This window comes from Neolamprologus multifasciatus, chromosome 14 (genome assembly GCF_963576455.1).
Source record: "Neolamprologus multifasciatus chromosome 14, fNeoMul1.2, whole genome shotgun sequence".
Taxonomy (NCBI): Eukaryota; Metazoa; Chordata; class Actinopteri; order Cichliformes; family Cichlidae; genus Neolamprologus; species Neolamprologus multifasciatus.
Genome location: NC_140452.1, coordinates 31,329,702 through 31,357,435, shown reverse-complemented (window position 1 = coordinate 31,357,435; position 27,734 = coordinate 31,329,702). Strand labels below are relative to the sequence as shown.

General features: G+C 38.0%; 1 long non-coding RNA gene across 1 annotated transcript in view; it reads right to left on the bottom strand.

Annotated features, from left to right (window-relative positions):
- The window catches only part of LOC146504381 (uncharacterized), a 377,123-nt gene that overhangs the window by 59,441 nt on the left and 289,948 nt on the right, over positions 1-27,734 (bottom strand). The window lies entirely within an intron of this gene.

Genomic DNA, 27,734 nt, shown 5'->3' with positions numbered 1-27,734 from the left:
TTATTACCAATATACTGCAGTTTGCATTTTCAACATTCAGCTATATTGAACCCTGTCACGCAGTGCATATGATTCTTTTCACAACAGAAACGCTTACTACAACAGCTGGCTGATTATTTCTTCTTAAAGGCTTTCCGGCTTTCAATAAGTTTAACATAAAACTAAGTCGGGTTAGTTATAATTCCAGGCAGTTAACTCTTACTGCTTGCTACACTTTGGAGATGAAGCAGACAAGCGAGTTGTGAAAAAATGGTCCTACACATCTGCAAAAAAACTCTTTCAGCTTTGTCTATGAGTGTACAGTCAAATATTAATTATGTAGTGATTTAGCAGAAACAATTGTTTGTCTTATAAACATTTGTTATGCAGGAATTTCCAGTTGTATAACTGCATGTCACAAAACAGTGTGTCACTGACAATAAATGCAACAAAGATCAGGTAAAAACAAAGATCTCAACATGTGAATGTCATTTTTTCTATTAAATATTACAAATAAAAGATCACCTGTTATTCTTAGTACTAGATGGCACCAGAAAGGACGCTTGCCAAACACTCTTAAATGCAACAGATAAGAAGATTTTCCTGCAGCTTAGCATAAACATGTTGTCGCATGTGAAATTTGGTTTTGTAATTCATCAGGATGGAATGTTTAATGTTTATCATACATAAATAAATAATAAAGATTACAATAAATGGGTTATTTTTAATAACAGTTACACATTCTTTGAAGCTAATACAAAAGAAATGAAATTCTTCAGAGCATGCAAGTGTATGTAGGACTGTATTTAATTCAGAAAGCTCTTGCAAATTAAGCTGTTGGAGGCATAATTAAAATACCCTGATGCTCATGTGTTCTCTAAGATTTTTCTGCTTTATGTGTGCATTCTGACGTATGCATAAATATTTCTCTATCGCTTTTCAAGGGAAGTCTGACATGCTCATTATGTTTCAAGGGTAAAAGAAAATGCCTGACTAATTTGTCTTCCCGTCCTCCTCTCCGTCTTGTACAGCTCTGATAGATGTCTGACCATGGCGGCCGAAAGTGTAGATCTAAAGCTCCACAGCAGAAACCTTTTAACTTTATTAAACTGTCAAACCACCATTCTTCACGCAGCTCAAAGTATTTTAGGGTTTAACACAGGGGCTGGGAATGAGAACAGGCTGGGGTCATATTAAACCTCCCCATCCCATTTTCTGGTTCACCTTTCTCCTTTTCTGCATCTTATGATCTCTTTCTTGTGGCCTGTTAGACATAATTGTTGGTAATATATAACATAAGGACCATAAATACCTAATTTAAAATCAAATCATTTTCAATCCGTACATATTGACTTTTTAGACAGAAATTTGCCAGTAGTGAACCAAGATTGATTTGGGATCCACCAGTTTGGGTCAAACCAAAGCAAATGGTGGTTTCAGAGAATTTTAATCCACTGAAAAAAATATACATGCCATGTCTGTGTGTGAGAGACTCTGTAAAGAACCTCATGCTGTCAGTAACATCATACCCCTTGGTGATGACCAGTGATGGTCTTGGGACACACAGACCTCCATAGGATAAGAAATAGCCCAATGACTGCTATTAGGTATCGAGATAAAATCCTTGGACCTATTGTCAGTTAACTGCTGATTCTAATTTAGTCCAATGAAGTAATTTAGTTATATTAGTCATAAATGTGGAGAAGTACTGTATATAGAAGAAAGTGCTTGGTGAATATATGGTTAAAGTGTGACTAGTAGTTAAAAGCCCTTTAAGAGTCTGCTACTAAGGAGAAATACCCACAATAAGACAAAGACAATCTAACAATAAACAAATTAAAATCCATTTATGCATAGAAGAGCGTTTTCCTGCTACTAATACTGTACTGTGTAATATGCAAGTTTCATTTTCTAGGTGTTAATAATTATTAATTATAAATGGCAATTATGATGATTCCTTTACAACACAGGAGTGAGAACAGTGTTTAACAGTTGAAATAGATATACACGGTTCTTCTTCCTGTTAGGAGGGAGTATGCCATTTGTCCATTTGTCTGTCTGTTTGTTAGCGCGCTAGCAATTTTCAAGATATCATATTCAAATTTTGGGTGACGATAGATACCAATTACAGCTCAAGGTGATTTAATTTTGGTGAAAATTTCACACCAAAAATTAAAATCAGTAAAGAAAAAATTACATTTTTTTAAAAAATTACCCACAATTTTTTGTGATCATCTTCAAAATTCACAATAATATACTAGAGATTGAAAGAATATGTAGGTTGGCATTTAACCTTGACTATGTGACCAAGTTCAAAATTGACCTTGATAAAAAAATGTACTAAGTAAACCATATTGAGAAATATATTATATGAAGGGGCAGCTGTACAACACACTTTTTCCTTTTTTTTCCCCATGACACTGCCCTGTGACATCACGGTGACGCCACAAAGTTTCACAAAGGTACAAATGATATGAATATATCTTAAAAGTTCAAGTTTTTACAGCCAATAGAATCCAGAGTTTTCAGCCAATTCTGCTCCAATCATATGGGTAAAGATAATAAAATACGCCATTTTAATATTTCATAATTTGATAAACATCAGTGTGTTGTTATAAAAGCAGGAAGACATCATCACGTTGTAATAAAACCATCGTAAAACATCAAGAATTTAGTATAGTCTATGCCCTTCTTGGTATATAAAATTTTTTAACAGTTTTATATAATATAGGACCTAATATTTATCTGACAGACTTTGGACAAAGTAGCTGGTTTAGGCATGACCCAAGATGACATCCACGACACATCCTGCTGTTTTCAATTTTAAAAGAAAACCTGCAGTAAATTCCTAAAGACAAAACAGTTCAAATTTGGCAACAAATTCCCATAGGTGTTATGAGTTGTGTAATCCTACAATGCTGATGTTAGCCTTTGATAAAGGTGCTTTTAATTCTTCGAGTAAAGCATCCCTTTGATATTGGAAACAGGAAATCTGACCTTTGATAGAACATCTGCTAGTTATAAATGTATCAGTGAAGGAGAGCCATTAGCCCAATAGCACCACATGCTGAGTTTTTGAATAACAATCTGTCAGGTTGGAGTCACTGGGGCATTAACAAACAAACAAAGAAAAAAGAAACAAAACCCTGTGCAGAAGCTGACCTGAATGTGCATAATTTTTGGATCAGTGAGCACATCCATGCATTTAAAAAAAATGCAATTTATGTCCTCTGAGAGGAAGAGCACAACGATCTTCAGTTGTGCATGGAATACACAACAATAGATACAAAGTGTAAGAAACTCCTATCAGACTACGTTCAAGCGGTTTTCCTTCTATTTCAGATTTCTAAGCTCTAAACTACAAAGATTTCTTAAGGTAAAGGATTTCATGTAGTTCAATTAAATCTACTCTGCAATGGTGGTCTCAGAGAAACATTTGAACATGAGGCTGCACATCAGTGTGAGCGTGACAGAAAAAATTCATCCATCTTTTTCTATTAGATCGATTCTCCTGCTACAAACTGCTTATTATGTATTAGTTACACTGTTGTGCAAATTACAAATGCTACTTGACCAACATTTAAAAAGTCACAGCAGAGCAAAATCTGACCTCTTCTCAGGAATACTGACAAGCTGTGTCAGTGATGCTGTCTGAATATCTTTTGACTACGAACTACGAACTACCAAGGACAGGGAACACACGCCCTGCACACAGACATGTTTAGCACTGTGGTCTTTGGATTCTTTGGGTTTATGCTGCAAACTGTTCTCTCGCCAAAGCAGTTGAAAATAATAAATGCAATTCATCACACCATCACAAACTAACCATAAAGTTCTCACTGCATGAAGTGAAATGTAGAACGATAATGATTCACTGTCCACAAATAGCAACAAGTAACACAGAGGAGAACACTGAAAAATCTACTATGAGCAAGTTGTTTGGCAACCAGTGTATGCACACACACAACTTGATGTTTTACCTGCATTTCAGGATCCACAATTGAAGAGGTTCAGTGTCAAGCAGTTGAGGGGAAAAAAAAGAAAGAAAGAAAGAAAGAAAGAAAGAAAGAAAGAAAGAGAGACATTAGCACGCAATCACCATGATGAAATTTATAGGCATATAAAAACTAGCACTGAAAATTCACTTTCAAAGAAAAATGAATGAGTAAAAAGTTGAAAATACAATATAATGATAACATATAAAAATGACCTACAGGAAAATTTGAAACATAACTGCTGATTTTCCTCCCCTTCTAAAATTATTGTTTTAAAATTAAATGTATCAATTATATATATAGTTTATATTAAAAAAAACCCAGTAGGTTTCTGTACCTGATTATAACATTCATTGTTTGCAGCAAATCTCAGATTAGAAAAGACAAAAATTAAAAATGTGCATTAACTTGATAATACAGAATTAATTATAAATTTTATTTCACAGTTTATTTCACAGAGACAGTGACTGAATATACAAATCATATTCAATAAAATGATAAGACGAGATGAAAAGAAACAAAATGTAGTTTTACAGTACATTTTATTATAGTTTGTATGTCAGCTGGAGGAGGCAAAAATGGCACTGTTTGTATCGATGCTGTTGCAAATGTGTATATGTACGTCTGTGCAAATGAGTATTAAGTTTCAGTGTCACTTAGTATTTATTATTTTGTATTATTTACTTATAGTGACCTCAGGGCAGCAGCTCTGATGGCCTTAATAATGCTATGCTCAACTGGGTATGGATACTTGGAGGAGCTTTTCAGTTTGACTTTGTTATTTGGTAACAAAGCTGAGTCACTATGCTAATGGGCTGATCCCAGTGTCACGGCGAGTGAGATGAGCCGTGTGGAAGAAATAAAGGAGGATCCAAACGCAGGCACTTGTAAAGGTGTGAGGGTGGTTTATTAAACACAAAATAAAAATGGGCAAACGGCAAAAGGAACAGAAGGCTATCTAAACTGAGAACAACTAAACTTGTGAACACAAACCGGGACATGAACATGAAAGAGGATGAGCAACGGAGAATGACGACGGACAGCAGGGAAAACACACGAGTGAGACATGGTGGATACACAGACGGACCAGCAACTACAAAGACAAAAGACGCGACTTAAATGTACACAGAGAAACACAGGGAATTTACACACAGGTGGGGGACACAGCTGGGAGTAATTAACGACACGAGACAAGGGAGGTAATACTGAACACACTCACATGAGACGCAGACCTTCACAATAAAACAGGAAACAAGAAAACACTACACAAAAACGCAGACACGACACTGCAAGACAGACAGAATATAACACATGGAACGTGAACAAAACTAAACGTGAGACAGAATAAAGCTAATTATTATTATTAAGAATAAACATGATAAACATAATAAACACAGAATGCTGGGTCGAACCGACCCAGAACCGTGACACCCAGACCTGTTTTAAAGACCAAATGGAAATGATTAATAGTTGCATCAACCCAGGTAATCAATGATAATCTATCATTCCTAATTCTTCACATCACATCAGTTATATTGTTTGCCTATTTTCAGGCTAACAATGAGCCCGATAGATTAGAACGAAATCAAAGTAAACAGTCTTAGCTCAGTAGTGATGAATGGTTTCTTGGAAAATATGAAACCCTGTAATGACACAAAATTTTCATTTGTAATACTAAGCACTGAAAATGGTTTAATACCTTGAGATATCAGACATACCTTTTTTCACTCAATGAGATTTCTTAATATCTAGCCAAAGAAACCCTCTATTCCTAATCTGAAATTGCATGCCACTGTCTCTAAGGTCTTCTATTCAATTCAATTTTATTTATATATAAAAGGCCTGCTATTTACTTTGATGTCAAATCTATTTCAGGTCTTATGACCAAAAACATAATTTATTGTGACAATAAAATGTGGGTAAAAAACATAAAAAGCACTTGCAGCAAAAAACCCCCATAATATTCCAGAAACAGGCTTTGCCGATCCAATCGGCTGTTTGTAACACTTCCTACCTCCATCAGCGCGAACTGTCGCATGTCCGCCATGTCCTGCCCAAAACCGGAAGTGACGTCATTTTGCGGAAATGTAGTTTTTTACCATCAGGGCCTTATGAGCCTATACTGGTGTTTTTAAAAGTTATGTTTGACTTTATGACTTTCTGTGTCATTTCTGGGATGCTTAGGACTCATATTGCACTGCTGGAAATAGTTTATTTTTATGCATATGCTGTTTTTTTTGCAAATTTGCACTCTAATATTTATTTTTGTTTTTCCTGCAGTGTATAAAAATTGGTGTATTTCAAAGATAAAACTAAGAAAACACTTAAAATAAATTTCCTGTGGTGGGAAACTATTTTGTGCAACTTTTTTGTATTTACAGTTTTGAGGGATAAGCCTCTTAAATTTCTCTAACTAGAAATATATGTTAAAAAAACAAAAACGATAATTTTTTTTGTAGTTTATTGCACTTTTTTGCAATTTATGTAATTACTATGCACTTAATACAGACATATTATTAAAATTTGGGCTGTAATGGTTGTATTGATGTATAGCAACTTGAAATGCTCCCAAAAATGGCACTACAGCATGTAAAAATATAATATAAGCTCTGGCGGACTTGGTTCTAAGGTAGGTCTTAAAGGGTTAAAAAAAGAAACACACTCTTAGACACTGTGCTAATATCAAACTGCAAACCTGTGGATTGGATGACAGCCTGGTAATAAATCTGGTTTTATTGAAAAGTCAATATGACTCCTACTATGGGGGGGATTTAATTTCAGGTATGTGCCACCTGAGTCACATGTAAAATTGAAGACTCCTATGTATTCTATTTTAGTGAAGATCCCTTAGTCCTCAATTTTGACACTTCCACCTGAGTACACCACTAGAACTCACCAGGTGCCCTTACTGATGTAACTCTGAACAGATTTGTGATCATCTGACAATCAAATGATAATCACACTGGCAATTTTTCACTTATTAGGGAAATGTCTCTACATCACTACACTACACTACTAAATCACTACATAATATTTGACTGTACACTCATAGACAAAGCTGAAAGGTTTTTTCAGTGCAGATAACACTCAACTTTATCAATGAAGCCAGATAACACACCAATCACTTAAACTGAGGGAATCTCTTAAAGACATTTTTGATCAAGATATGTCCTCCAATGCACATATTAAACAAATATATAGGACTGCTTTCTTTCATTTGTGTTCAGAGTGACACTGAAAAACTAGCTCATGCATTTATTACTTCCAGGCTGGACTACTGTAATTATTTTGTTATTATCAGGGTGTCGTAAAAACTCCCTGAAAAGCCTTCAGTTAACCCAAAATGCTGCAGTAAGAGTCCTGACAGGGACTAGAAAGAGAGAGTATATTTCTCCTATATTGGCTTCCGTTCATTGGCTCCCTGTTAATAAATTTAAAATCCTGCTCCTCACATACAAGGTATTGAAGAATCAGTCCCAATCTTATCTTAATGACCTTGTATTACCATATCACCCCATTAGAGCGCTTCAATCTCGCACTGCAGGCTTACTTGTTGTTCCTAGAGTATTTAAAAGTAGAATGGGAGGCAGAGCCTTCAGTTGTCAGTCTTCTATGGAACCAACTTCGAGTCTGGATTCGGGAGAAAGTCACTATCCCTACATTTAACATTAGACTTAAAACTTTCCTTTTTGTTAAATCATATAGTTAGGGTTGGATCACTATGTGTTAATAGACCTTTCTGCATTGAATCATACCTGTTATTAATCTTTGGCACAGCATGTCTTTTATCCCGTCTTCCTTCTCTCACAGAAAGGGAGTTTTTCCTTCCCACTGTCGCCAAAGTGCTTGCTCATAGCGGGTCATATGACTGTTGGGTTTTGCCCTGTATGTATTATTGTAGGATCTACCTTACAATATAAAGCGCCTTGATGCGACTGTTGTTATGATTTGACGCTATATAAATAAAATTGAATTGAATTGAAGTTAGGATATGAACTGAACATTAGATCACATCACACTCATATTCAATTTACGAATGGATAACAGAGCTTTCTCAGCTCTCTCAGCATCTTTTTGCTGAGAACATATAAGAACCTCAAAATAACCTCAAAACTAATCCAGCGCCTGCTCCCCGGGCGCTGGATTGGTGGCTGCCCACTACTTCACTGAGTGAATGGGTTAAATGCAGAGGAGTAATTTCCCTATGGGGATTAATAAAGTATACATTATTATTATTATTAATATTATAATTATTATACAAAACCTGCACTCTCGCTGACCTTTTGTCTGGTTGGAAGCAATATTCCCACTAATACTATACTTTTTCAGTACTGCTATGTTTTGCCATCAGCAGGAGAAAATTCAGCAAAATATTTTCTCTTTAATATTTTATCAGACTTAATGTTTCACATTCACAACAAGCAGGTTGATCAGACATCACAGAAACAGTTTGCTAAAATAAGAAATGAAGCTGCCTCTGGGAAATTGCTCAGTGTGTTTATTGTGAAAACTATTATATGTACAGGGTGATGAGAGTGACATTCAAACTGAACGACCATTCTAACTATTCAAATATGCAGCAGTATGGTGCACTCCATAGGAATATAAATAAAGATTTGTTCTTGCAATGGCTCTCAGGTTACCTCTAAATGTTTATTTGCAGGTAATTGTCATATGTCATACTTTTACCACAAATTCTCCAGTGTGCTTTCCTACAATCTATTTCAGACTATGCTGCATAATTAGAGGGTGAAGAAGGCTGCTGAATAATCAGGTGCTGATACAGTCAAATGGTGGAAGCGTTTCAGTGTTGTTACGACCCATCAATCTGAGCTGCAGCTGCAGAGTTGTTCTAAAATGAGCCTAATGTGTAATTTAGCTTTAGTAATAAAATCCTCAAAACTTGCAGTGAATGTAACTACCTAGCACGTAACTATAACAAGTAATTATTCACATACTGTGAATAGTTGTGACTGCAATAGCCACAATTAATTTCTATGCTGACAAACTGAATGGCCGCAAACTGAATGCATGACCTTCTGTATGAACATGAATCAATGTTGATCATTATTGTACGGTGGTCCGGTTGAGGTCATTGGCCGCTTTTGAAGACTGATCTAGTTTTTATTGACTGCAATAACTGAAAGCAGAGCAATACTGCTCTGTCAGCATCTTCTTTTTGTGTACAAGCAGTACTTTTCCTTTCTGTTCATGTTGATCAGTCCCTTTATTCTTTATCCTTTGTCCTCTGAAAAAGTCTTTGTTTTAGTCAAAGAACTATCATCAGTGATTTAGAGGATAAATTGATGTATGTGAGGCGAGATAGTTGGGTGAACTACAGAAAACTTCCAAATCCATCTGCAGGAATGCATCAGTGCAGGATCTGACCTTTGTGTATGTTGCGGGTGGTGGATAAGTACTTCATGAACTGGCCTGTCTGCTTCTAATGTCAATTAAACAAAGATGAGACAGACCTGAAAATTCCCCAATCAAGGATGTGAATAAGGAGCTACTGAACACCACTGATGCTGAACAATGAGTGACAGTGCTGCCAGAGAATGAAAGCTGAGCAGCAGAGGTTTTGTTTTCTTGAAGCTCAACTAAATCAATCTTGATCCAGCTGCTGGAAAGTTTTTAGCTTTTAAAGATGAACATCTTTCAGTATGATCTAAACTTTTATCAAAAACCCAAACTGTACTCTAAAAGAAGACTTATCCATAAGGGGAGAAATTGGGATTGAGTTATCAACCATACCAACCTGAGCATTTTTTTTTTCATCTATACACATTGTGCTTTCTGTCACATGGTTATTAAGTCTCCTTCTATATTCATCCTTACCTTTTAGTCATCCTGAAATGTGTGATTTTCAGTCAGCTGCTCGATGGATATGAAGTATTGTATGTATGAAAATACTTTTAAATACATTTAAGGTACACTGAAATTAAGCAAATTTCCATGTAAATTTCCATCAAATCAAATTAGAAGCGGGTCCAAGAATTGTATTTAGCCAGTAATAGAATTATCTTATCATTTTTAACCTTTTTAGCTACATTTCAAAGTATCTCTTATTGGTAAAATATTAAATAAAATAACCATATTCATGTATACTTGTATACTTGTTTGAAACAAAGTAATATATAATTTCACTGGGACATGTTATTTCTACTCTGTGGGAGTGTATTGTTTATTAAGGTCTTACTGTGGCACATTGCATTACATTACATCATTTCAGAATCCATGTACTTCATCTTCTTTTTGTTCCTTTATTCATGTCTCCTGGCATTGTATCTCTTTTTTCCCTTGTTCTCATCCAAACAGTCAACCATGACAGATTTGTCTTTGTTAGCCTTTAATTAATTTTTATTCAGAAAAGTGATCACAGTAGAAACGGATGTGAATAAATAGACACTACTTTAGCAACACTGAAGAATGCAAAGGAGCCTTCATCGATCTATCCATATCCATTCCTGGAAAGCAGCTATACGGTTTAGATATGGAGAGATGCATATAGATGGGGACATTAAGAGGAAATAGGAATGATGACAGACTGCTACATGAATGACTGAGAAGTACCATTACGACTCTCCCTGCAATTGTCTCTCAGCTATTCTTCTCAAGCTGCCTGGGTTGGCATCACTCCAAGCTAATCCTTTTCTGTTTTGCATTTTCACAAACCATTTTCCAAGTGACAGAGCTCCTAGAGCCAGGAGCCACACTAAATCATTTCTCTCAGCAACATGTCACATGGGAAAACAAGATCAGGTAGCATGGGACAATGTATTATACACACTCACACAAACATAAAATATGCGCAAAGTAGTGTCAGACCAGAACTAATGTAGCAGACCTGTCACCTGGGTCAGCTTCAGTTGAAGCCTCAATAATTTGTCCCTGATCATTCAAATGGCCTTTTGTTCTTACATTTCCATTCCCCTGTGCTATTATGTTTTCATTTTATTCCCTTCTTCTCTTTGCTGTCAAGGGATCGTCTTGTGTGAGAAAAACTACAATTATATGGCTTCAGTGATATTTCGAATGCCTTAGTGGATTATTAGGAATAGTGTCAAAATAAAGGGAGTTAATGTACTCATTGACCTTTAATGCTTGGAGGGTCTCAGTTATGGGAACAACTGAAATGTCAGACTAACCAGGTTATACACTGTCACATCATTCACTCCAAATTGTCTTTTGTAGACATTTAGATAAAAAACAAACAGAGCTTCCCTTATCATTGGCTGAATTATGAGAATTATACAAGACATATCAACAGATGTTGCATCACATTAATAAACTAGATTACAGTAAGCAGGTGGTGGTCGAGGTGGACGACTGTGCAAAACTCACACATCAACCAGGATGAACGTGCACAGTCATGTTACAGCACAAGATGGAATTTGTGGCTTTAGTTAAAGCTAAATCCACAGTGTGTGTCATTTTGTGTAATAAACCAGACCATCCCCCTTCCTGATCCTAACACCAAGCTTCTGGTCTTGAGATCAGAAGCTTATTTTTGTTGAAATGCATATGATTAATAGCAATACCTTAGTTATGTCTGCACTGGAAATGATGCCGAGATGAATAATACCATGTACACAGTGGTCAGCTATGTTAATGTTAACAACAGGGGACACATTTGGAGCTTTGCTGCTGTGAGGCTGCATTGGCTGGTTAAATATGCCTAATATAAATTTATTATGCTAATCTAGCTGCTCTATTCCCACAGCTAAAGCTCAAGTGAGTTTGTGTGTGTGTGAGGGAGAAAGAGAGAGAGAAAGCGAAAGAAAGAGAGAGAGCATAATTCAGGTGTAAGACACACTATATTCCCAAAAGTGTTCACTCACCCATCCAAATCACTGAATTCAGGTTTTTCAATCACTTTTGTGGCTACAGGTATATAAAACCAAGCACGTAGGCATGCAGCCTGCTTCAACAAACATTTGTAAAGGAATGGGTCGCTCTCAGGAGCTCAGTGATTGGGAACGACAGCAAGTCAGCCATGAAGTGGTAGGCCATATAAAATCACATAGTGGGGTCAGGGGACACTAAGCCTCATGAGGGGCAGAGGTCACCAACCTTCTGTAGCGTCAATCTGCAGACCTCCAAACTCCAAGAGAACCTCATGGAATGGGCTTCAGTGGCTGAGCAGCTGCATCCAAGCCTTACATCATCAAGTGCCATTCAAAGTTTCTGATGCAGTGTGTAAAGCCCGACACCACTGGTGGTCATGAGTCATGCTGCTCCATCCGGCAATCTAATTGGTGAGTTGGGCATGGCCTTTAGTTCCAGTGAAAGTGGACTAAGTACATAAAGACATTTTTGACAATTTTATGTTCCCAACTTTGTGGGAACAGTTTGGGGATGGCCCTTTTCTGTTCCAACATGACTGCACACCAGTGCACAAAGCATGCTCCATAAAGATATGGATGAGTGAGTTTGTGCAGGCCAGTCACGTTCTTGCACAACAGAGTCCTGACCATAACCTGATAGAACACCTTTGAAATGAATTAGAGCGGAGACTGTGAGCCAGGTCTTCTCATCCAACATCAATGTCTGACATCACAAATATGTTTCTTGAAGAATAGTCAAAAATTCCCATGAACACACTCATAAACCTTGTGGAAAGCCTTCTAAGAGGAGCTGAAGCCATTATAGCTGCAAAGCATGGGCTGACATCATATTACTGTAAACCGCATTAAGAATGGGATGTCATTCAAGTTCATATGCATGTAAATGTAGACAAGCAAATACCTTTGGCAGTATAGTGGAACTGGATTGTGATAATTTTCTTTTGTAGCTTAAAATATGAGGAAGACAGTGAGGTTGTATACAGAGATGTAAACAGTAAGGTCCAAAGCTGTGGACTGACACTAATGTTATTCTTACTATCTACTGTATTTCCTAACTGTCACACACAAGCATTAAACTGCTGAACCCTTTCATGAGTGAAAGTGTGTGAAAGAGCATTGACAGCTTGGTACTGAAGAAATGAGCAGATGAAGTTGAGGTTTTGGACTGACAGCTTATAACAACCTGTCTAACATGAGACCAAGAGACCATTAGTCCACTGAGCTCTATTTTTACATCCCAGTACCCGTGCACCATGCCAACTGGTTGTCTCTAATCAGTCAACACAGCAGAAGGATGGCTGTCATTCAGCTGATGTCCAATAAGTCCATTACTGGAGTTGGCAATGATGCATCATGTTAGCAAATGGGGAGTTTGACCGCCATTGACATTGCTCTAATGTTGCTCATAGTACATTAGATAAACTCTGATGAATGTGGGATTGTTAACAAAGGCTGTGGTGTAGTGTTTTAGTTCTGAGAAACAAGCCACCATAAAAACATTATTCAGGTTGAGCTAAAATGAGGAAACTGAGCATAACGCTCAAACAAGTCTCCATTAATGATGGCCTCCGTTAAAATAAAGTCTAATATATACAATAATACAAGCGCGCCGATCCACACAGGTGTGCACATGGGTGTTCACTGTTCGTAGACTTAAATCACACCTTTCTTGGCTGCTACTTCAAAGCACATTGTGCGCTGTCTGTCCTGCGTGCTGCACAACAACATTCAATATTTAGTATTTACTGCTGTTTACACTTAGCTAGATTAATGCGATGGTGTTGTGTATAGTATGTTGCATTGTTTTGTTTTTTTTGCTTGTTTTCTATTCTTTTTCTCTCAACAGGTGATCCCGGAGATATTTTTTCTTCCCCCCTTTCTCACTGTCCCTCTCCCCTTCTGTTTTTCTTTTCCTTCCTCTTTCTTTCTCCCTTTCCTATCCCTCACTCATGTCTGTCCCGTCTGTAACAACTGAAAATAAAATAAATAATAAAAACAAAGGTCGATCAAATGGACCAATACGGCAATGCCATGATGATCCATTTGGCAAAATAAATCCATTGGGTATCCTTGTTGGTCTTCAGACAACAATTCTGACGGCTAAAGAACCAAATGGGACAGGCGGAAAAAAAAATAAAAAAAATAAAAAAAATAAAAAAATAAATAAAGTCTAATAATGTATCTCTGTTAATCATTCCAGACCAACCAATTTGTTGTTCACTAAGGTGTTAAATTTTTTGATATAAATTAATGTGCACGTTGTTGAAAGAAAATAAATAAATCACAATCAGAGAAACATGTCACAGGAAGCCGCACCATTTATGGCAACACAAGCTTACATAACATGTGTTTGACTGATGAAGCATTTGAAAAATGGAATAAAGTAATCAGAATAATTAAACATTGCCTAGTGAAATAATACACAAAGTCTAATTAATGTATGACTGTGGGCAATCATTAAATAAAAATCTAAAAGGGTAAAGGAACAATTTGCTGAATTGCAAGACAGCAGTAGTACATAAATGTGACAAAAATGTCATGATTAATAACCTGAATATTATAAGGCCGCCCATGTCTAACAGGAGATATAAAGCTTAAAAGTTAGTGAAGCAAAAAATCTTCAGATACCTCCCTAATATGACGTAGAACTGCACTGTGGAGAATACGAGACTGTGTTAAACCTCATCTCATTAAACAGAAATGAGCCTGAGCTGTCAGTTTTGCTTTAGACCTGCTGTTCCATAGTCTTTTACTGTCTACTATTAGCTGTAGTAATAATAACGCAGACGGCTTGCTAATTTGAATAGAATTTGTGTGAGTATGAAGTTAATATTTCACCTCTTCAGCAGATGTGAGGCTTCACAGAACAACTTGCTATAGTGATTCATGTGGACACATGATTATGGTGTTTACCTAATGTTTTTTTTTTTGTTATTGAAGACATTTACTGATTCTGATTTGCTAAAAAATTCTGATGTCAGCAGATTATTAAAAAAAAGGTGTTTTTAGCAAAAAAAAACCCAAGAAGAAGCATATTAAGGTCTTGAAGTGGCCTAGTCAGTATCCAGACCTTAATCCCAAAGACAATCTGTGGACGGAGCTGAAGGTTTGAGTTGCCAAACATCAGCCACGAAACATTAATGACTTGGAGAGGATCTGCAAAGAAGAGTGGGACAAAATCCCCCCTGAGATGTGTGCAAAACGTGGGGCCAACAACAAGACACGTCTGACCTCTGTGATTGCCAACAAAGGTTTTGCCACCAAGTACTAAAGCACGTTTTGCAACGGGATCAAATACTTAATAATTAATTTATAACTATTTTGAAATGCATTTTTCTGGATTTTTTGGTTATTTTTCTGTCTCTCACTGTTTAAATAAACCTACCATTGAAATTATAAACTCATCATTTCTTTGGTAATGGGCAAACTTACAAAATTAGCAAGGGTTCAAATAATTGACTGTATGACATATTACTAACCATACAGATGCAAAATAGAGATTCTCTAAAACATCAGAGCCGGACTTAACAAAGACACTTGTAATTTACATTGTGTTTAAGACTGCGTGTAGATTGCGACTTCTAAATGTATATATTGCACAAATATGTGGAGTCCTTGACTATCTTCAGTTATAAATTCAAGGCAAACCGAAAACTGTTGCAGTTTCAAACTGTCCTTACCTCTGTGCAGTACAGAAGAGATAGGGAGTATAAATATTTGCATTAACAGCAGCATAAAAGGCATTCCTAAAGTTTACAAAGATATGAAAATACTTAATAGACCATAGTATAGCTATATATATATATATATATATATATATATATATATATATATATATATGCTGGAGTATACAATAGCTGAATATTTGCACTCAAGATATGTCAGTATTTTTTTTTTACTTACATTATACTCAAAACAAATTCTGGAATGGTCTAAATCTTTTGATAAAGGATCTTTATCCTTCAAACAATCAGCCCGGGAGGGGCAGGCTCTACGTCAGTAAAGCAAATGTGGGATGGTGCTGAGGACAGGAGCAAACTCGACTCAGATTTTTATCATTTCCACACACATCAGCACTGGAATATAAACTGAGGCGAATTGCCAACCTCTACATTTTCAGAATACCCAATATGCTGTAAGACTCTCATGTCAGCAGATCATTAAAACATGGTGTTTTTAGCAAAAAGGTCACCTACTGATCGGAAGGTTAGTGGTTCAATCCCTGGTTCCTCCAGTCTGCATGTCAAGTATCCCTGGGCAAGATACTAACCTCAAGTTGCACTCCAATGCATCCATTGGAGTGTGAATGAATGTATTTAGGAAGCACTCAGTATAGAGCAAGTGCTTGTGTGACTGGGTGAATGTGGCATGTTGTATAGAGCGATTTGAGTACTCCGGGAGAGTATAAAGAGCTATATAAGAATCAGTCCAAGACATGTCTGACCTCTGTGATTGCCAACAAAGCTTTTGCCACCAAGTACTAAAGCACTTTTTGCAAAGGGATCAAATACGCAAATTAATTTATAACTTTTTTTTAAATGCATTTCTATAGTTTTTTTGGTTATTGTTCTTGGTTATTGTTATTGCAAAATAGAGATTCTCAAAAACACCAGCGCCGGACTTAACAAAGACACTTACAATTTAGATTGTGTTTAAGCATGCATATAGATTGCGACTTCTAAATGTATATATTGCACAAATATGTGGAGTCCTTGACTATCTTCAGTTATAAATTCAAGGCAAACCAAAATCTGTTGCAGTTTCAAACTGTCCTTACCTCTGTGCAGTACAGCAGAGATAGGCAGTATAAATATTTGCATTAACAGCAGCACTGTATGCTGTAGTATACAATAGCTGAATATTTGCACTCAGAATATGTCACTATTTTTTGATAACTGTCTTACTTACATTATACTCAAAACAAATTCTGGAATGGTCTAATTCTTTTGATAAAGCAACTTTATCATATTGTCCATATGTTGCTGCATATCTGGAGCACGATCAGCCCAGGAGGGGCAGGCCTACGTCAGTAAAGCAAATGTGGGATGGCGCTGAGGACAGGAGTAAACTTGACTCAGATTTTTATTATTTCCACACACATCAGCACTGGAATATAAATTGAGGCAAATTGCCAACCTCTACATTTTCAGAGCGCCCAATATGCTGTAAGACTCAAGGCAATTTAAAGAACCCTGCAAAAATAGACAGCTTATAGAGCTACATATGACAAAATACTTTCTCACAGGTTCTGGTCTGTACATACAAAGGATGGAGGTCAGTTCTGACAGATCTGACTCAGTGTGACTTACTGTCTTATTTGAAGTCTATTGTACAGGTTAGTTAGCCATAATGCCCTTACTACACTCAGATAACACTTGCTCAGATGCACTACTGTCATCTATGTGCATGGAGATCACAGAGATAAATAAACAAGTGATTTTTCTTAGTTGTTTTGTCTAATGCTGCAATTACCTACTCCTATTCAGATTTCTATTCTATTTTATTGTCCAGCAACCACACACACGATTAGTCGAAAGAAAGCTGTAATTCCAGAGGAACACGGCAGCTTCCACAAAGTGCCAACCATTCCTGTGTATTTTTATAGATTAATATTAATAGATTAAATATAAGATTAGAAGCTTATAAGAAATTACACACTATTCTATGTATATTTATAATTATCCACATCTGGCAAACTGTTACCATTGGTCTGTCCTTATTTACACTTATTTCTAATGATATGGAAAGGGCATTTAAGTACAACTTTCAGGACACAGTGGTGTGTGTGCTTCTGCCATGTCATCAAAGGACGTAGGCAAGGGAGGCAGCAAGATAATCTTTATAAACCCCCGATGAGTGAGGACAGAATGATGGAAAATAAGATGCAGTTCAGCCAAATTAACATCATCACATCTCTTCACCTCATCATGTCAAATTACACACTGTTATTAACAACCTCTGTGGGTTGGCAAAACTAATTTCTGTGGTGCATCAACAGCATTTATTTATTTATTTATTTTAATTTATGCAGGAAGCGCATTCTGGCAGCATTATAAGACAAATGACGAATCCCCTTGGAAACAAATCTCATTTGGTGTTGATTAAAAGTCTAGCCTTTCCTCAGCAATTCCACTGTTGTCATATCCAGGTGTCATAGCTGTCTGCACTCTTCAGCTATTTACATCCCCTCTCATTTTGCCGTATCTTCTGCGAAGCTCACATGATTTTTATGACCCTCAAGCATTATTCTACAGTGCTTTAAAGGGATGCATGCCTACATCATTGTTTTCACTAATTTTATCCAGATTGCCTACTTGTGTATGAATCACAGTCTGTGTCTTCACAACCCCAAGTTCAAAGAGGAGAGGTCATTAAAAGGACCTGAATGTGATTTATTTATATGCAGAATTTAATTAAGCTATTTGGATGGCCGAACGGAATCCCAGCTGTGATACTGATTTGAGAAGGACCCCCTTGAGTCTAGATGTTGGTGATGGAGATAAAAATGGAGGCTTGGGGGACTTCCGGGTAGGCTATGACAGGGTGAAGACGCGTGTGTCAGTGGCTCCTGCACCTGACTTGTTGAAACTGCGATAATCATCAAAGTAACATATCTTTTTCTTAAAAAGCAATACAGTGGTTGTCAAAAGCGCACTCTTTTCAGAAATGCCACCAAAAAATGCCACCTGCTGCTCGGTCAGGCCTCTTCCGGGGCGCGGGGGGCCCTCGGGCCTCCGGCCTCTGTGCCTGCGGCTCGGTTCACTCTGGCACAGCTGGCTGCCGGTGGAGCCGGCGGGCACGCCGGTGCAGCCCCCTCTAGCTTCTGCCCGGTGGCTACTGGGTGACCCCTCGTCTGGGGATCCTCAGCCCTTCCCATGAAGGTGGCACGGATGCCCCTCCGGTGGTCCTCCTTGGGCTCTTGCACTCTGGGGCCTCTGGATGTCTGGGGCCTGGATCTCCTCCATGCCTGCTTCATGCCCTGGGGGACGAGGCTATGGCTCTCTACATCCTCTAGCAGACCATTACATGGGGAAACCATTTGAATACAAGTGCGCCGATCCACACAGGTGTGCACATGGGTGTTCACTGTTCGTAGACTTAAATCACACCTTTCTTGGCTGCTACTTCAAAGCACATTGTGCGCTGTCTGTCCTGCGTGCTGCACAACAACATTCAATATTTAGTATTTACTGCTGTTTACACTTAGCTAGATTAATGCGATGGTGTTGTGTATAGTATGTTGCTTTGTTTTGTTTTTTTTGCTTGTTTTCTATTCTTTTTCTCTCAACAGGTGATCCCGGAGATATTTTTTCTTCCCCCCTTTCTCACTGTCCCTCTCCCCTTCTGTTTTTCTTTTCCTTCCTCTTTCTTTCTCCCTTTCCTATCCCTCACTCATGTCTGTCCCGTCTGTAACAACTGAAAATAAAATAAATAATAAAAACAAAGGTCGATCAAATGGACCAATACGGCAATGCCATGATGATCCATTTGGCAAAATAAATCCATTGGGTATCCTTGTTGGTCTTCAGACAACAATTCTGATGGCTAAAGAACCAAATGGGACAGGCGGAAAAAAAAAAAAAAAAAAAAAAAAAGCTATTTGGATGGCCGAACGGAATCCCAGCTGTGATACTGATTTGAGAAGGACCCCCTTGAGTCTAGATGTTGGTGATGGAGATAAAAATGGAGGCTTGGGGGACTTCCGGGTAGGCTATGACAGGGTGAAGACGCGTGTGTCAGTGGCTCCTGCACCTGACTTGTTGAAACTGCGATAATCATCAAAGTAACATATCTTTTTCTTAAAAAGCAATACAGTGGTTGTCAAAAGCGCACTCTTTTCAGAAATGCCACCAAAAAAGACAAGCAAGTGGTGATTGAAGCGACCGACCTTGGTGAGGCCTCGGCTGAAAATGACGGCGCTAAAGCTAGCACACCTGCTAGCACACCTGCTAGCACACCTGCTAGCACACCTGCTAGCACACCTGCTAGCACACCTGCTAGCTTTGCACATGAGGAGTATACACAAGGCAATAAACAAGTGTCTGCGATTGCTTCTTTGGACGCCAAGATAACTCAAATGAAGGCGGACATTTGTGATACTCTGCGAGGGGAAATTGCAGTGCTGAGGACTGAAAATGATGAGGCCATTTCAGCTTTGAGAACCGTGATGGAAAACCACAATGCCCAGCTGAAGGATTTATCAGAATCGGCTACAAGCATGTCAAACGGTCTCTGGCCCAATGACATTTATTTACTTTGATGTAAAAAGACTACAATTTGATTTAGGGGCGACCGTGGCTCAGGGGGTTGGGAAGCGTATCTGTAACCGGAAAGTCGCCGGTTCGATCCATGGGCTCTCTGTCTGGGTCGTTGTGTCCTTGGGCAAGACACTTACCCTACCGCCTACTGGTGTTGGCCAGAGGGGCCGATGGCGCGATATGGCAGCCTCGCTTCTGTCAGTCTGCCCCAGGGCAGCTGTGGCTACAACCGTAGCTTGCCTCCACCAGTGTGTGAATGCGAAAGGGAATGAATAGTGGCATTGTAAAGCGCTTTGGGTGCCTTGAAAAGCGCTATATAAATCCAATCCATTATTATTAATTTGCTATGGAGCTACGTTGGATAGAGATAAAGTATTTTGGTAAGCTTAGTTTTTGTTGGGGGGGGGGGGGGGCATACCTTGACTGCATAAGTATGGAGAGTACTAGCCGCCATAACTTATTTAAATGCAAGACAATAGAAATGTAAATGAAAAGAAAGTGGATCTGACCTTTTGTACATGAAATGTTAAAGGTGTAAATGAGCCTGTTAAAAGAGGCAAGGTGTTATCACATTTTAAATTTTTAAAAGTGGATATTATCTTTTTACAAGAAACTCATTTGAAAAATGCTGCTCATAATAAACTTAGGTGTAGATGGATTAATCAGGTGTATTATTCAACATTTTCTGCTAAAACCAGAGGGGTAGCTATAGTAATTAAGAAGGATATTCCATTCAGGCATACCTCCACTATTGCTGATAAGAATGGTAGATATGTATTAGTGACCGGGGAGCTGCACGCCATTCCGATTATTCTACTGAACATTTATGGGCCTAACCATGATGATCCAGAGTTTTATAGAAAGGTTTTTAGTTTGATTCCGGATATACCTAATGGTAATTTAATAATTAGAGGTGATTTTAACTTAGTGTTAGACCCATACTTCGATAAATCCCCCTCCAAAAAAAACCCCACATTGTGTAAAGGTAGCAGCTTTAGAAAAACATATATAAACAATATGAATATTTGTGATGTGTGGAGAACTTTAAATCCATCAGGCAGAGAGTATTCTTTCCACTCCTCTGCACATAACGTTTATTCAAGGACTGACTATTTTCTGGTAGATGGAAAAATGCTCCCCCTTGTTCATAATGTAACCTATCACAATATTATTATTTTTGATCATTGTCCTGTTACCTGCTCCTTTGCACTTGGCAATTTCACTAAAGTACATAGGAACTGGAGATTTGACCCACAACTACTGAATGACTCAAAACTTCAACAGTATATAAACTCTCAGACCTCTTTATTTTTCGATATAAACGATAATGCTGAAATTTCACCTGATATATTATGGGAAACATTTAAAGCCTATATTAGAGGGTGCATAATATCATATCAGGCCTCACGGAATAAAATTAATAAACTAGAACAGTTAAAATTAGAAAAAATGATACATGATTTGGTTGCCAACAATGCAAGGGCTCCCTCTTTAGATAAATACAACACTATTTGTGCATTAAAATATAAATTAAATCAAATATTATCAAGCAACATTAATAGGGCGTTCACCTTTGTAAGACAGAAGTACTTTGAAATTGGGGACAAGCCACATAAATGGTAAATGGTAAATGGCCTGCATTTGTATAGCGCTTTACTCAGTCCCTAAGGAGCCCACATTCACACACTGGCAATGGCAAGCTACGTTGTAGCCACAGCTGCCCTGGGGCGCACTGACAGAGGCGAGGCTGTCGGACACTGGCGCCACCGGGCCCTCTGACCACCACCAGTAGGCAAACAAGGGGTTAGTATCTTGCCCAAGGATATTTGGCATGCAGCCAGGAGGCAGCCTGGGATCGAACCACTGACATAAGTTTTTAGCTAGATAGCTAAAGAAGTTAGAAAATGACAGAATGATTCACAAAATTAGATCACGCAATGGAAACCTGGTCACGTCACATAAAGACATTAATGATAACTTTAGACAGTTTTATGAATCTTTCTATACTTCTCATTCCACTGCAGGGCCTAAAGATATGCAGGACTTTTTAGACAAATGTGACCTCCCTGTGTTGGATCAGGTGGATCGCGAGATCCTGAATGCCGAGATTATAACCAAAGAAATTACTAAATCTATCGGTGTATTAAAAAATGGTAAGAGTCCAGGCCCAGATGGGTTAGGGAATGAATTTTACAAACAGTTTAAGATCAAACTTGCTCCATATCTAATTAAATTGTACAACCTTGCATATAATGTGGGCACCTTACCACCAACACTGAATGAAGCAGCTATTACTGTACTCCCAAAAAAAGGTAAAGTCTTGGAGGAAGTGGGATCATATAGACCTATCTCTTTATTAAATTCGGATCAAAAAATCCTGGCTAAAATACTAGCGAGTAGACTCAGTATGGTAATAGATAAACTGGTACATTCAGATCAAACAGATAGGAGCTCCTTTAACAATCTAAGGCATCTATTCAATATAATTTACTCCTCTAAGGTGCAACAGGGCCTACTTATACTTTGCTTAGTAGCCAAAAACGCATTTGATAATGTTGAGTGGCCCTATCTCTTAGAGAAATTCAATTGGGACAAGATTTTATTTCCTGGAAAAAAATACTCTATAAGAATCCCACAGCCAGAATCCTTACAAACCAAACATTATGCACTCAGTTTAAGCTCAGCAGAGGGACACGTCAGGGATGTGTTCTTAGTCCATTACTGTTCACTCTTGCTTTGGAACCCCTGGCACAGACAATTCGTACTCATCCTGATATACATGGCTATGACACAGTATATACTTCTAATACTATATCGCTCTATGCTGACATTTTACTATACATAACAAAACACCAAACTTCCATCCCAGCAATTCTCTCCGTTATTGATAAATTTGGCACCTTTGCCGGTTACAGGATCAACTGGGAAAAAAGTGAAGTATTGAATTTGAAAGTAGTGAGTGGCTTGCATTTAAAATAACTTATGAAAAAATTACATATCTGGGCATCAACAAGAAAATATAGTTCCCTAGCGAAAGAAAACTTTCTCCCTCTATCGGAGAAGCTAAAAAACAACATTCAGTTTTGGAGGACACTCCCTATCTCATTGATAGGAAGAGTGAACTCAATAAGGATGATCTTTCTCCCACAATATCTGTACTTGGTCCAAAATATCCCAATTCTTTTGCCCAAATCTTTCTTCAAAAAGTTGGATGCCATTATTATGCCATTTATATGGAACTACAAAACACATAAAATAAAGAAAGAACATCTTTGTAAACGCAGATCCCCTGGAGGACTTGCACTACCTAACTTTATGTATTATTACTGGGCATCACATTTAAGAATAATTTCCCTCTTACTTGATGATACAGCATTACTCCCCCATGGCTTGCAGAAGGAATGGGAAGACTGCCTACCTTACTGTGTTGGTGGAATATTACTTTCTCCTACTCCCTTGAGAAATGTACACTATAACTATAACCCAGTGATCCATACCACAACAAATAATTAAGCACTTTAAACTGAAACCAGTATCAATGTGTATCCCTGTTACATCTAACCCTTCTTTTCTTCCATCATGTGCAGACGGAGCTTTCAACGTGTGGCACGAACTGGGAATTTGTAAATTAAAAGACTTGTATTTAAACGATGCCTTCATGTCATTTCAACAATTAAAAGATAGATTTGGACTACAGTGCAGCCATTTTTTTAGATATCTTCAACTACGAAATTATATCCGCACACATCTGCCGCAGTTTGAAAGCATGCCATCTGACACCTTGGATAGATGCCTTAGTGAAAGCCGGGGGTTCGAACAGAGAATCTCATTATTCTATAACACACTACAGGAGATGAGTATACCTTCTACTCATTCAATTAAAGAGGAGTAGGAAAAGGAATTTGGGATCTCCCTATCGGAAGATTTTTGGCAGGAGGTCTTACGCAACATAAATACGCTTTTTATTAATTCCAGTCATTGCCTAATTCAGTATAAAATTACACAGGTTACATTACTCAAGGGAAAGAATTCACAAAATTTATCCAGACTGCTCTCCCTTCTGTGAAAAATGTATGACACATTATGGAAATCTGTTACATAGTTTTGCACTTTGTCCAAGGCTTCAGGGTTTTTGGTGTGACATTTTCACCTGTCTATCTAATATTTTCAAAATCAAGATTGATCCAAATCCAACAGTAATTATCTTTGGGATCTCCAAAGAAACACAAAGCTTACAATATGGACTGATCATTGCAAAGAAACTGATCCTGCAGCTTTGGAAAGGCAAAGAGGTTCCTGTATTAAAGATGTGGCTCGCAGAGCTTACAAATACACTTCACCTTGAAAAAATAAGATATCCCATGAATGGCACTGTGAAAGATTTTGAACTAACTTGGCGTCCTTTACTTGTATATCTTGGGAAAATTTAACTTTCTGGCAGTCAGGGAATTGGGGTCCAGGATGTTTTTTGTTTGGTTTTTTTTCACTTCAACGGAATTGAAGTCTACTTTAGATACCATCTAAATCATCGATTGGTGGATTTTTTTGTTTTTGTTCTTTTGTTTGTCAGTTTATTTATTTTTTTATTATTTATTATTTATTTAGAGAAAAAGGGGGCATAAGTCCTATTAACCTGTAACACTGTGATACTTGCTTCTAATAAAAGATAAATGAAACAGAAAATGGAGGCTTGGATGGAGCCAAAGTAACATGGGAGAGGCTGGAAGAGGTGTCTGTAAGGTGAATGACAGATGAGCAGTGAGACTTAAAGTGAATTCTGATTGGTTTGAAGACGTTTGGCAGAAAGATGATTGGACTAGACCAGTGATGTCGCAATGAGTTTGACAGCGTGGGAAAGTTGAAGTGATGTAAAGCTTAGATTAGCCACCAAACACCTGGGATTGAACTTGCGCATAAGCTTCATCTTTGTACAAAGACACAGTGAAGGCTTTAAAACTCGTGAAAATAAATCATGAATAGTTGATGCAATCTATGCAACTCTAAATCTAAATGTCTGTGACAGGTAGCTACTTTCAGAAAAGTTGAAGGTGTTCACTGAATCAAATAAGTGTTCCCAACTTTTCAAACTGGTCTTACAGTGGAGGACAAGCATTTATGAACCATCTATGCTGTTGAAGATCTCTTCAATTTACTCAGTCAGGTGTCATCAGTATTTCCTCACATCTTTTCCAGATTTTGGACAACAAAATATTCAGAACCTTAAATACCATACTCTGTCCTTAAATACCAACCTGCGGCTACGGAGCCGCATGCAGCTCTTTAGTCCTTTTAGAGCGGCTCCGCGTGGTTTGGGAAAATAAATTATTTTTTTAAGTATTTAGCTGAAGTGTATTTTATTGATGTTAGTTCTTTTTTAACTTGTAGTTCTAAATTGGAAGATTATTGTGATTTTGAAATATAAAAATAAAATTATTACTTATTATTTTTTCATCGCTCAAAATAAGCATCACACTCGCGGAAGCTGGTATACCTGCCGAAACGCCGTGCATTTATCAAGACTTTCAACCCCAGGTAGGCCAATTATGGATCTTCAGATCCACATTATGTCAGCAGCTCCACCGTGAACTATGTTAAAAACAAACACCGCTCACACCTCACAGATGACAGCTTACAGTCCTGCGCAAAGATGAAAGTGACTTCGTACAGGCCCGATTTGCAGACGCTGTGCACAGAGGTTCAGGAGCAGAAGTCCCATTGTAAACATATCACGACAGACCCGACGATGTTTGCATGAACACGCTTTTCAGCATCTCTTTATTGACCACTTTTCACACACGATTGCTGTACGCATACAGCCCGACATACACCAACACAACAGCATAGATGGCACAGACATTAAGGCGGCGAGGCGTGATTGCGGGTGCCGCCCAGGTGCGTCCGCCTCCCCTGCAGCGGCACTGAAGACCACGGCCCGCCACACACATTAACCAGGTAAAATACATATTTAGGCAGAATTTTGCAAATATCTATATTTCATTTTTCAGCAGCATAGTGCTTTTTTTCAAATTATTTTTTTAAAAGTCAGGTCAAGGCTCCAAAAGTCCAAAGGCGATATAAGGGTGGTGGCTCACAACAGTTTTTGTTTGCTACATGGATCATTTTAGTTCAGCTGGGTGTCTTTCCTTTTGTTATATTTCTTTAAGAGTTCAAAATGTGTTAATTACATAAATAAAATGCAACTTTCTCTGTAGCACTTCATGGATTTCATAAGCAACACACCTTAGTTGTTCACACAAAGCATAAAGGTAAAAAACAATATATACAGTGTTAGCTTCATTTTAGATGTCAAAAAGTATTTGCGGCTCCCAGTGTTTTCATTTGAGTGGAAATCACGTCCAAATGGCTCTTTGGGTTGCTGACCCCTGTTCTAGGGTCACTGTGTAATAGTGAAGGGTACAAACATAAATAATACAGGGAGAAAAAAATTGTATAACAGTTATTGGGGCTGCAACATTGGATGACTGATTAAAATGACATCTGTGACATGAGGTTTGAGTAGGGATGGGTATCGTTTAGGTTTTATCCGATACCGGTGCCAAACCGGTACTTTTGAAACGGTGCCGGTGCTTAAACGGTGCCCAAACCGGTGCTTAAAGAATGGAAAACACAAAATTGGTCCAAAAACCTCTCATGTTCAGCTGTTTTTTTGTAAAAAGATAACAATGTTAGTCTTTTCTGCAGGTATAGGGCATATATGGTATCACTCTGGGCTGGAAGCAGTGCTTAAACAATGGAAAAAACACAAACTTTGTCCAAAAACCTCTCATGTTTAGCTGTTTTCCACTTTTTCTTCGGTCATTTTAGCCTTTTTGGCCAGGGTGAAGGGAGTATCTGCCATCAAACAAGAAGACAGCCGCATGTAGCTATGATGGTGTTTGCTAGTTCACGTTACATGCATTAATTTAATAACGCGGTTAGCTTACTCAACGTAAATTACACACGAACAACATTAAGCTACTCACGCAGAGAAGAACGGCTGCTGCTGCCATCATCATTTCTGCTACACTGGCAGGGCTAGGTTCATCGGATTTAAAGTGTGACCTCCTTTGACAGTATCACAGTATCAGCTTAAAGCACTTGTTGCAGGCTGCTGAGTTTGCATCTTTTGCTGTGAAGTACAGCCAGACTTTTGACCGCTTTGCCTTGGGCATTTTTAATCTGTAGCTCTGCTCTAAAAGAACGTACGTACCTGGACCCGCCTACTATCCTCGAAACGTAAAATGATTGGCTAGAATCTAAAGTGTATCGTTCCATACCAGTTGGTGGCGGTAATGCACCTTTCAGTTGTTTGCCAACCTCCAATAGAAATGTAAGGAAGAAGAAAGTGTATCACAGCTCAGGAAAAAAAAGCACCGAAATAAAGCACCAAAATGCGCGCTGCTTTTCGGTCTGGTTACTACCGTTTATGTCAGAACCGGTGCCATGATGGCACCGGATACCGGTACCCATCCCTAGGTTTGAGGTATTAATAGTTCAGATAATACACAAATAAAACCACTGACGTTGCTTTTCATGCTGTTCAACACTTCAATATAGTTGCATATAAATAAACTGATGCAAAAATATCTTCAGAGAAGAACCGAATGTATTAATGTTTCCTCTTTAAGACTCGTGGCATTAAAACTCTAACTTTG